This window comes from Cnephaeus nilssonii, assembly GCF_951640355.1.
Source record: "Cnephaeus nilssonii genome assembly, chromosome: 9".
Classification (NCBI taxonomy): domain Eukaryota; kingdom Metazoa; phylum Chordata; class Mammalia; order Chiroptera; family Vespertilionidae; genus Cnephaeus; species Cnephaeus nilssonii.
Genome location: NC_137080.1, coordinates 90,878,380 through 90,888,211, shown reverse-complemented (window position 1 = coordinate 90,888,211; position 9,832 = coordinate 90,878,380). Strand labels below are relative to the sequence as shown.

General features: G+C 54.6%; 1 long non-coding RNA gene across 1 annotated transcript; it reads right to left on the bottom strand.

The window, feature by feature from the left end:
* Nucleotides 1-209: 209 nt before the first annotated feature.
* LOC307105289 lies at nucleotides 210-9,561 on the bottom strand. Its single transcript, XR_013814011.1, has 3 exons — nucleotides 9,263-9,561; nucleotides 4,620-7,292; nucleotides 210-4,523 (listed from the first exon to the last, which is right to left on the bottom strand). It is a non-coding gene; the product is annotated as an uncharacterized lncRNA (long non-coding RNA).
* Nucleotides 9,562-9,832: the final 271 nt, after the last annotated feature.

Sequence of the window (9,832 nt, the reverse complement as noted above, 5' to 3'; positions counted from 1 at the left end):
ACATCTGTTTCCCAACAACCCACTAGGAGGCAGTACTGCCCCATTTTACTACCAGGCCAAATTCTTTGCTTGAGGTCACACTTCTGTTTATAATTGAGTCTCCATTGACTGACGTCTTGCCGCTCCCCGCCCCCGCCCCCGCCCCCGCCCTCCCCCCCAGTCTCCCCCCCCCCCCCCCCCCCCCCGCAACAATCAAGACAGTGGTCAAGACTACAGTGACAGTAATTAGCATTTCTTGAATTCATGTGCTGGCACTTTGCTAAACATTTTTTGTTGTTAATTCTCACCTGAGGATGTTTTTTCTCATTGCTTTTTAAGGGAGTGCCAGGGAGGTCCAGAGGGAGAGAGAAACACATTGATTGGTTGCCTCCTCCATGTATCCTGCTGGGGATCAAACCTGCAACCCAGGCGACCCTTAGGTCCAGAGTGGACTCTAACCACTGAGAAAACTGGCCAGGGCACTTTGCTAAGCATTTTACCAGCTCACTGAAACCTCACCACTTGAGGGAGTTTCTGTTATCTCACTAAGAAACAGGTTTAGGTCCAAGAGCCATGTTAAGTGTTTTGTGTAGATGAGGTTGAACTTGAGCTAAGTGTTGAAGAATGGGATTTGGATGGAGAACTGGCTATACAAAGAAGCCATGTGCAAAGGCAAGAAACACCAAGGCTTATGTGGACTGAGGAGTTTAAGACCCTATGCATTTGTTCTGGGTTTAAAATTGGAGATTAGCAGAACGTCTGAGTTAGAGGGGAACTTAAGAGTTCAGGGATGGTGATTTTTAAACCTGAAAACTAGCAAGCCTTTTTTAAAAATATGGAATCTTACATAATATAGAATATCAAATAATTTAAATGATGCTATGAAAAGTATATTATAGCTTATAAAGACAGGAAAAATGTTTTTTGTTTTAAGATTTTTAAAATTGATTTTTAGAGAGAGGAAGTTGGAGAGAGAAATGTGAGAGTGAAACAGGTCGGTTGCCTACTGCACACCCCTCTACCCAGGATTGGGCCTGCAACCTAGGAACTGAAGCAGCAACCCTTCAGTGCATGGGATGTCCAACCAACTGAACCATACCGACCAGGGCTATTTGTATTTTTTATGTGTGTGTTTTTAAGTATTTAAAATTGATTTTAGAGAAACATCAATTTGTTATTCCACTTATTTGTGCATTCATTATATGATTCTTATATGTGTCCTGACCGGGGATTGAACCGGCAACCTTGTGTATTGGGACAATGCTCTGATCTCTGGGCTACCTGGTAAGGGCAGGGAAAATGTTCTTTTTCTTTTTTTAAAGAACAATTCATTGATTTTTAGAGAAAGAGGAAGGGAGAGAGAGAACATCTACATGATCAGCTGCCTCCTGCAACCCCAGCATGTGCCCTGACCGGTAATCACACCAGAACCTTTCCGTGCACAAGACAATGCCCAGCCTACTGAGCCACACTGGCCAGGTCAGGAAAAATGTTTTGATGAACAGTCTTAGAATGACCTCAGAACCCAGTTTCTCCTGTATTTTTGTTGTACAGAGAAGCAAATGGTAATATTTTTTAACACCTCATTTTGCAGTCCCAGAGGTGACAGGACAGGAAGGTCTGCCCCCAAACAGCCCAGAAGCACACGTTTATTTCAGCATGTTAAAATGTGTATTTGGTTGAAGAGGCTTTGTGTTTAAAAAGATAGTTTTTAAAAATTGCTAGACCGACATATATTCTGAACACAATCAAATGTGTGGGAGACTCCTGCTGTGTGGTGTGAGAATTCCTTATGCCAACCACACCTTTGCTCTGCAGATAGGGAGCCTGAGGCAGGGGTGGGGCGGTCAGACTCCTGGAGCCCAGCTGGGGCCATCTTTGTGCCCGCCCTCCTGACTTCCGGCCCAGTGCCCCTCCTGAATGGCCAGCCATGACATCTGGTTGGCAGCATGCCGCAGCCTGGCTGTTCAACCCTTCACCTGAGAGGGCCCTGGCCACTTGCCCATCTCCCTGGCAGATAAAGCCTCAGACAGAGGGCAAACAGGACTGGCTCCAAGAGGCAGTGCACGTCTGACTCACACAGTTGGTTTGTGCCTGTGCCAGCCCCAAAGGCTCTCCCCTGATCGCCTCCTTCCTATCACTTCCCTCGCTTCGGCCACATGGAGACTCTTGAGCAACGTGCAGGCGGCTGTGAGCGTGAGAAGGTGCCGGCTCTTCTAAGGTGGGTTTTCCAGGCCGCAGAGAGACTGTGTGCCCCACTTCTCGGCTGCTCCGAGCATTGCCCCATCAGTTTCAGGGTCGGGTGGGGCAGGGACATGGGGTGAGACGCCCCGTTGCCTGGTACTGGAGGGCTTGGGCTACCATTTATCAGCATTTGCCTTTTGAAAGAAGCAATCTGCTTATAAATGGCAGGGTGATTTAACTTGCTCTTTTTTCCCTTTCAGACAAGGAAATATTCATTGTGCCACAGACATCTAGTATCTCCATCCCTAAAGTCAGTTACGCTCCCTGGCTAGTGTGATGACAATAAGAAAAAAAAAAATTAAATCATTGTTAGATGTTTCTTGTTGCAGTGTAATTAGCATTTTTGTTTAGAGTATACACCGATGTTGCTACTGAAGAGAATACCACGTGCACGCAATATTTTTACACAGAAATGTTGTTAAAGTAAGTTCCTGCCCTGAAAGCTTTGGCTGAGCACAGGCTGTTAGTTAATAATAAAATTACCTGACCTTGATCCAGAGCAGGCCCCCAGACGCAGGTTCCTGGAGTCGGGCTCTGATGGGTGGCTTTTCTCAGGGGCTCTGCGGTCACGGTGCAGGGCAGGGAGAAGGTTCTGCTCCCCCCAGAGCTGGAGGCTGACCTTGGTAACAGCCTTTTGCACATTGCATTTGTACACCCTCCTGCCAGGCCCTCATGGTAGGGAGGCCTTTGACTTGTCCGGGAACTCGGTCTGTGCAGCCGGCAGTGGGAGCCACGGCCTCCCCTCCAGGCTTGCTGGACAAAACCCAAGGTGACGTGTAAAGCATCAACTGTGCCTGGCTCCGCGCTTTCCTTCACTTCCTCCCCTTTAGTTACTCATTTTTAGTTCAAAGGGAATCCATGACCATGGCAGAAAAATTGGAGGCCATGTATAAGCAAAAAAGGAAAAAGACCCAGTCACTTCCGGCTTTCATAAGTAGTTTTCTTCTGTGCTGTTCTCTTTGTTCTGGGAGTGGGAAGTTTCATTTGTGTGTAGGGTGCTAGTGATGTGGCCCACTTTGCAAATGAGGAAATGGAATTCCAGAAAGAGGAAGTGCCTCCCCTCAGGGTCAGGAAGATAGTAGGAAGGTTAAGCTGGGTTTGAAGCCCATAGCTGCTGAGTCCAAGCCCAGCACCATGTCAGGATGGGAGGGGCATCAGAGGTGCCCACAGGTGGGCCTCAGACACCTGTCCCTGAACTTCCCTGTGTGCAGGGAGCCGGTGCCCACGATGCCACATTTCCCTCGTGACAACCTAAGGTACTTATATTCCTCACCAAAGACACACTCCTGTTTTGTGGCCGACCCAACCCTAGAGTCCTGGGCGTGGGCAGGTTGTGAATAAACAACCCAATGAGGTGGGGTTTTTAGGCCCCTTGGTTTTGCATTCCGGGGTGACGGGGCTGGCACTGCCCGTAGGCTGCCATGGTAATAAGTGCTGACCTTCTGAGCTTTTCTCCCACTTTAAAGGGTGTTCTTTACTCTCTGCTTCCCTGTTTTCTAGCTGCTGTCTTGGGGTTCCCAGCAAATATTTGCATGGTTTTCTAAGAGAAACAGACATACTATTTTAATGGCTAAAGTAAAAAACCATTTCACTTGGTCAGTTTGCCCATCTGTTGAGCTAAGGGTGGCATGTACCTCACATGGCGGCCTGCACCCTGGAGCAAATGGACCACAGGGCCCTTCCAGCCGAGGCACGGGTGCCACAGTGGGACCAGATGGCCTGCCAGGGGCCCTCATCACTGGCACTGCAGGACTGGCGACTCCAGGAGAAGAAGAAGATGGTTTCTGTGTGAGGATGGCAGGTCCCCACGGTCATTCTCCTGGAGGGAGGGGACAATGTTAAATGGATACAGTGGTGACGGTTCTCCAAGGCAACATCAGGCTAACAGGCTTTTTGTTCTGCAGGCTTCCGGCAAGTGTGGGATGGGCTCTTAAAACAATCCTCGCATGACCTGCTAAGAGTTACTCCCCACTTTGTGCAGATGTGGGAACTGAAACTTAGGGAAGGAAAACAGCCCAGAGTGAGGAAAGCCTCAGGGAGGACTAGCCCTAGACCTGGCCCCGGGCCCATGCTCCACAGCGCAGCTCTGTGTGGTACGCTGTCTATTCCATTCCCGGGCCTGCCATCGGGAGTCACACTGGTCCAGAGGTTTTGCACAGCATCTCCAGCTTGTGCACCGGGGGGCGAGGTCCTGCGGCTGCCTCTGGTGGGAAGAGTCTGGAGACGGGGATTTGGCACCTGGCAGTGCCATTGTGCAAGCTGGAGGAGTTGCTTTGCTCCTTGGGCCTTGGTCTTGTCATCTGTAAAATGGAACCACGCATAGGGCTAGTATAGGGTCTAAATGAAAAACAAAACAAAACCCTTTACTGAACGCTTGGTAGGCACCAGGCACTCACCTGTATTAACTCAACCTTCACACAGCCCTGGGGACTCGAGTAGGGGCCAAGGCAATCGCCACTTCAGGAAACAGGCACAGAAGGTTAAGTAGCTTGCCCAACGTCACACAGCAAGCGGGGCAACTGGGCTGGGACCTAGACTCTGGCTTTGGAGCGGGTGTTCAGGAAGAATCCATTGGGTGAATACACAAATTCTAGGGCTGGTGACACCAGCTTTCTGAGTGTCGAAGACTATTCACTATGCAAGGTGGGACCGTGGAAGAGCCTTCGTGTAACCTGGTGTTTGATGGATGACCTCAGGGGTCAGAGGGTCAAAGCCCTGTGGAGGTCTTGGTAAGAGCCAGGGTCCACAGTCCCAGGGTTATGTTTTAGGAAACAACTGAGAAAAGGTGCAGCCACTCCCTGAATCATTAGTGCAGTCTCAGCGACCTCAGGTGCTCTCCCGCTCCATGTATCCATTCGCCCTGCTCCCAAACACCTTCAACAGCATCGCTGCAAACATGGCGAATGCTGTGTGGCAGTCCTCGCTGTGGGACCCGCACTTCAGAACACAAATGAAAGGATCTACTGGAATGGCTGCCTATGGGCCCGGGGGGAATGCATACAAAAAGGAGCTAGCCAGGACCGAGGGGCTTGATTCACCCACTGCACCGAGGGCCCAAATAAACCTGAGTAAAAACGACCCAGTGAAATCCTCCGCCTGAACCACCGTGGCCCTGGGCTCTAGGAGGAGAGGTGGGGACACCCCCGCCCCGCCTCACCTCTAAGGCTGCGGCCCAGAAGAGTGCCTCTGGGCGGGCGAGTGAGGTCAGGTGTGAGGCGGGCACGCCTACCCCTGAGCTCCAGCTCCTGGCGAGGCCACAGGCTGCGGGAAAGGAGCGAAGAGCTGCTCCTGGGTTAGGGTCCGAGGGCACAGTCACCTGCCGTCCAGCCTTGCCCCCCAAGGTTTAGCCAGGTCCGCTATTGAGGTGTCATAAGGATGTCAATAACCCCCGATTGTCTGGTGGTTGTAGGGCTTAGTTGCCACGAGGGTCCTCCTCACGCTGGTCCAGTGGCGCACTCACCATGTCCCAAGCCAACGGAGCGCGCCCCTGAGGACGGGAAGGAGGAGGCATCTTCGCTTACTCAGCTGGGCCATCTGTGGACGGGACAGTTGGGTGGGACCTCCCCTAACCACCCACCCGGCCCGGGACCCGCCCTGCAGGTGGTGATCCCGGCACAGCCTGCAGTTCTGGGCTCGGTCACCAGGTGGCGGCGTGGGGAAGAGTTCTGACAGCGCCTGCCGAGCGGGTTTAGGTTTGTACCCATCCTTCCGGATCGGCTCATTTATTAAACACGAAACTAACCCCGGTGGCTGGGGCAGGGCAGCAGGGAGAGGCAGGCGTGACTTTCTAGAAAGTAAATCTGCAAGCCTGTCAGTCCGCACGCATTAACCGCCCACAATGGCTAAGTATGTATAGGTGGTGTACAGGCGAATGTGTCACTGTGTGTGTGACTAGTGCAAGTGTGCGGGAGGGTGACTGGGTGACTACACGAGGGTGAAGTGTGACTGTGGGGTGAGGGGGAGCGGGAAGCAGCAGATCAGGTGTCGCCAGAGAGGCTAGGAGGAAACTATAAACGTGGGCGATGTCCTCTTTATCAGAGCCCTCTGCGGGGTGGACTGGAGTAGAGGGCAAAGTTCCCTCCGATTAGCAGGCGCTGGGAGGCATGCAGCGTGCAGCGGTGTTAGAGGGGGGAGGTGGCCCTTATGGGAAAGGGAAGGCCTGCCCTAAATTCCATAGCCCCAGACTCCGGGGGATCCTGGCCCTGCGCAGCTGGTTCCACCCCGCCTGGCCACGTTCGAGGGGTGCAGGCGGGACAGCTGACCTCCCTGGGCCTCGTTCTCCACCTGTGAAATGGCAGAAAACCGGGCCTGCCTTGCTGGCTGTGTGTTGGGACGGAAAGACAGCCAGTCCGGGATGCACCAGGAGGCCGAGGATGTGAGGGCGTCTGCTGCTGTGGAGGAGTCTTGAAGTTGTGCTGTTCTCGGAGGCCCTGGACGGCCTGGCGCAGGCCCTGCCCTCCGCCCGCCCTCCTCCCAGGAGGACCTTCCAAGGTGGAGGGGCCTTCTCAGGAGGTGGGCCGAGCCGTGAGGGCGGGGAGCTCTCTCTTCCCTCCTTGGGAGGCTGTGGGCCGACACCTTCCCGCGGAGAGAACTGACTCAGGCGTCCTCCCGCCCAGGCTGCAATCTTGTTTTTTCTGCTCTTTTTATTGGGGCCTGGGTGGAGAGCATTCGGTGTCATCAGGGATTACTTTGAAACTACCGCCTCACACTGGGAGCTGGCTTGAGTCAACTGGTCACCATGGAATTTCTTTTTTTAGCTCACAAACAGCCGAGTCAGAGCAGCTGTGCCCCGTCCAGGGCGGGGAGCGGGGAGCAGCGTGTGGATGTGGAGCTGCTGGGCTCGTGTTTCGGGCAAACAGATGCCAAGTCTCAACTCACCCGCGAGGAAGCCCAGAAACGGGTTTGGAGACCACGTCTAGTTCTGCCTCGTTATCCCGGTGGCTTCCTTCACCTGGGACGCCCTCGCGGGACGGCCAAGCCACAGAGGAAGGACAGGGAGCAGCTGGGATGTGCCACACAGAGGCCACCGGAGGAGGCGGTGAGCGCCAAGTGCCAAGCCAGCGAGGAACCTGTTTGGGAGCCAAAGTGTAAAAAACCCAGCCACTAACCAATGAGCCTTTCCTGCCTGCTTGTTTTGTGCAGGTTCCTGGCCCAGGGAGGGCCTCTGGGGTTGGGGCGGGGGGGGGGGGGGGGGGCGGCTGCAGCTGGAAATTGGAAGTAGTTGGGGGGATGTATGAGGGGTGGGGTGAGGCCCTCCCAGGGCAGGCATGGAGGCGGGGCTGTATAAAGTATGTTACAGGTTGGCACGGAGCGTTTACAACAATAAATAAATTCAACACACGTTCATTGAGCATCTACATGTGCTAGACACTGTTTGAGTCACGGGGATGAAGTTGGTGAACAAAACAAAAATCCGTCCTCTGGGCTTTCTATGAATGACAACAAGATCAACAGCACTAGCTCACGTTTGCCGAGGACTTGCTGCATGCCCAGCACTGTGTTATTTATTCGCTCATTTCATCCTTAAAACACCCTCATAAAGTAGTTACGTTATTATGTTCAGTTCACAGACGAGGAAGCGTAGGCACTGGGTGGTGGAGGTGGAATTCAAACCCAGGGCGTGTGCTCCGACCCCGACATGGCCCTCCCCTCAGGGAGAAAGGGTGAGGGGGCAGGTTGCAGGGAATGGGGGCTGGTTTGCAGGGTGGTGAACGCTGGGCAGGGGAAGTGGGCGATCCATTGTTTTTGGGAAATTAATCTGGGGGCATGTGTGGAGTCAACCAGGAGGCCAGTGACGGGAGGGACTTGGGGGCTCAAGGGGCGGCAGCCTCTGGCCTCGCACAGGAGGCGCAGAGACGTGACGGCAGAAGAATCCGTAGTGAGGGGCTTGGACTCTTCCTCAGGCCAGGCCAGGCCTGGAATGAATGGACAGACATTAATGGGCAGAATTGTTCCTCCCATCAGAGGACTGGCCATGAGTTGACTGTGGCTTATTCTCTGTACTACAGGCCCGGTGCATGAAATTCGTGCACGGGAGGGGGAGGGTCCCCTCAGCCCAGCCTGCACCCTCTCCAATCCGGTACCCCTCGGGGGATGTCTGACTGCCGGTTTAGGCCCGATCCCCGACAGTTGGACATACCTCTCACAATCCTGGACCGCTGGCTCCTAACTGCTCACCCGCCTGCCTGCCTGATTGCCCCTCACTGCCCCCCCCTGCTGCCTAGTTGCCCCTAAATGCCCGCCCCCCCCCCCCCCCGCCGGCCTGGTCGCCCCACACAGCCTGTTCGGTCGTCCGTTCGGTTGTTTCGGATGCGACGGTTGCTTAGGCTTTTATATATATAGATGATCATTAACTGCACATTGTGAGGGATGAGGGGCCTCTGGTGCGTGGAGCCCCAGGACTGCAGTGAGAGCTGGAAGGGCCTCCCCTCCCCTGCAGGCGCCGCGGTTTGTACAGGTTCAGCCTCCGTCCTTCTCCCCAAATTCCAGCAGCCAATCTCCAAACTCGGGTTTTAGGTGAGTGCAGGCCCACTCCTGTTCTCCCAGCCCCTGCACCTCGGGACCCTTCACATTTCTTCATCAGCGACCCCAGGGCCAGCCCCTGCCGGCGGGCAGCCCGGAATCCTGTGGCTGGAGCCGCGCAGACCTGCGGGGGGGGTGGGGGGGGACCGCTGCCTGCCTCCCGCGGGCTCCCAGGCTCACAGGCCCCGTCCCCATTCAGCCTCGCCCTGAACGGATGGAGACTCTCACTCTGGCTTCAGGAAGAGCAGCCAACTTTATTTTGGGGCCGTTACCACCCGGCTGCAGCCAAGAAAACCTTAGAGCGCCCTTCCCCACACCTGCACACACCCGTCCTGGGCACACAGCTTTGCCAAGCGGGCTCCTGGCTGTTCTGCCCCAGAAAGCCCTGCCCCAAGCGCCGTTCGGCCCCCCACCGAGGCCAGGCCCTTCCCCTCCCGGTTCCCGTTAGCCCTACCCTCTTCCTCCCACCCCAGCTCTGCTCTGACCCCAAAACACAACTCCCACTCGGCACACATACCCCTCTGGGCAGGCCGGGGCGGGGCAGGTCCTCCCAGGAGCTGTGTGAAGAAGGAATTTCAAGATGGCCCTTTAAGAATGTCCTCAGCCTGGCAGAGCCCCGAGGGCTGGGAATTCCCGCCTGGGAATTTTTCCAACATTCTGCCAGCTGTTTCTTCTCTTTCAGTGGTTTTATTATTTTTCTCTCTGTCCAGCTCCTTCTTTCACTTTCTGTCTCGCAGCTTAGGCTGGAAGGCAGAGGAGGGTGGGCCTGGCTTTCGCTGAGGTCGGAGCCGTGGCCAGGGCCAGCTGTGCGGGAGGGGACAGGGGACGGGGTGCAGGAGGGAACAGGAGAGGCCCCGGAACCCGGGCGGCGGCCCCACGTCATCGCCTGGGCACGCGGCCCTGTCCTCTGGCCCAGTCAGAAGTGCACGTTTGCTCCTCAGGAGGCCGACACATTAACCCAGTAACACCAGCGCACCGGACGCTTTCCTGTCCCATAAAAGAACTGGAGGTGCACAGTCCGGAGCAATTTTTTATTTTTTATTTTTTAAAATTTCTTTATTGATTAAGGTATCACATATTTGTCCTC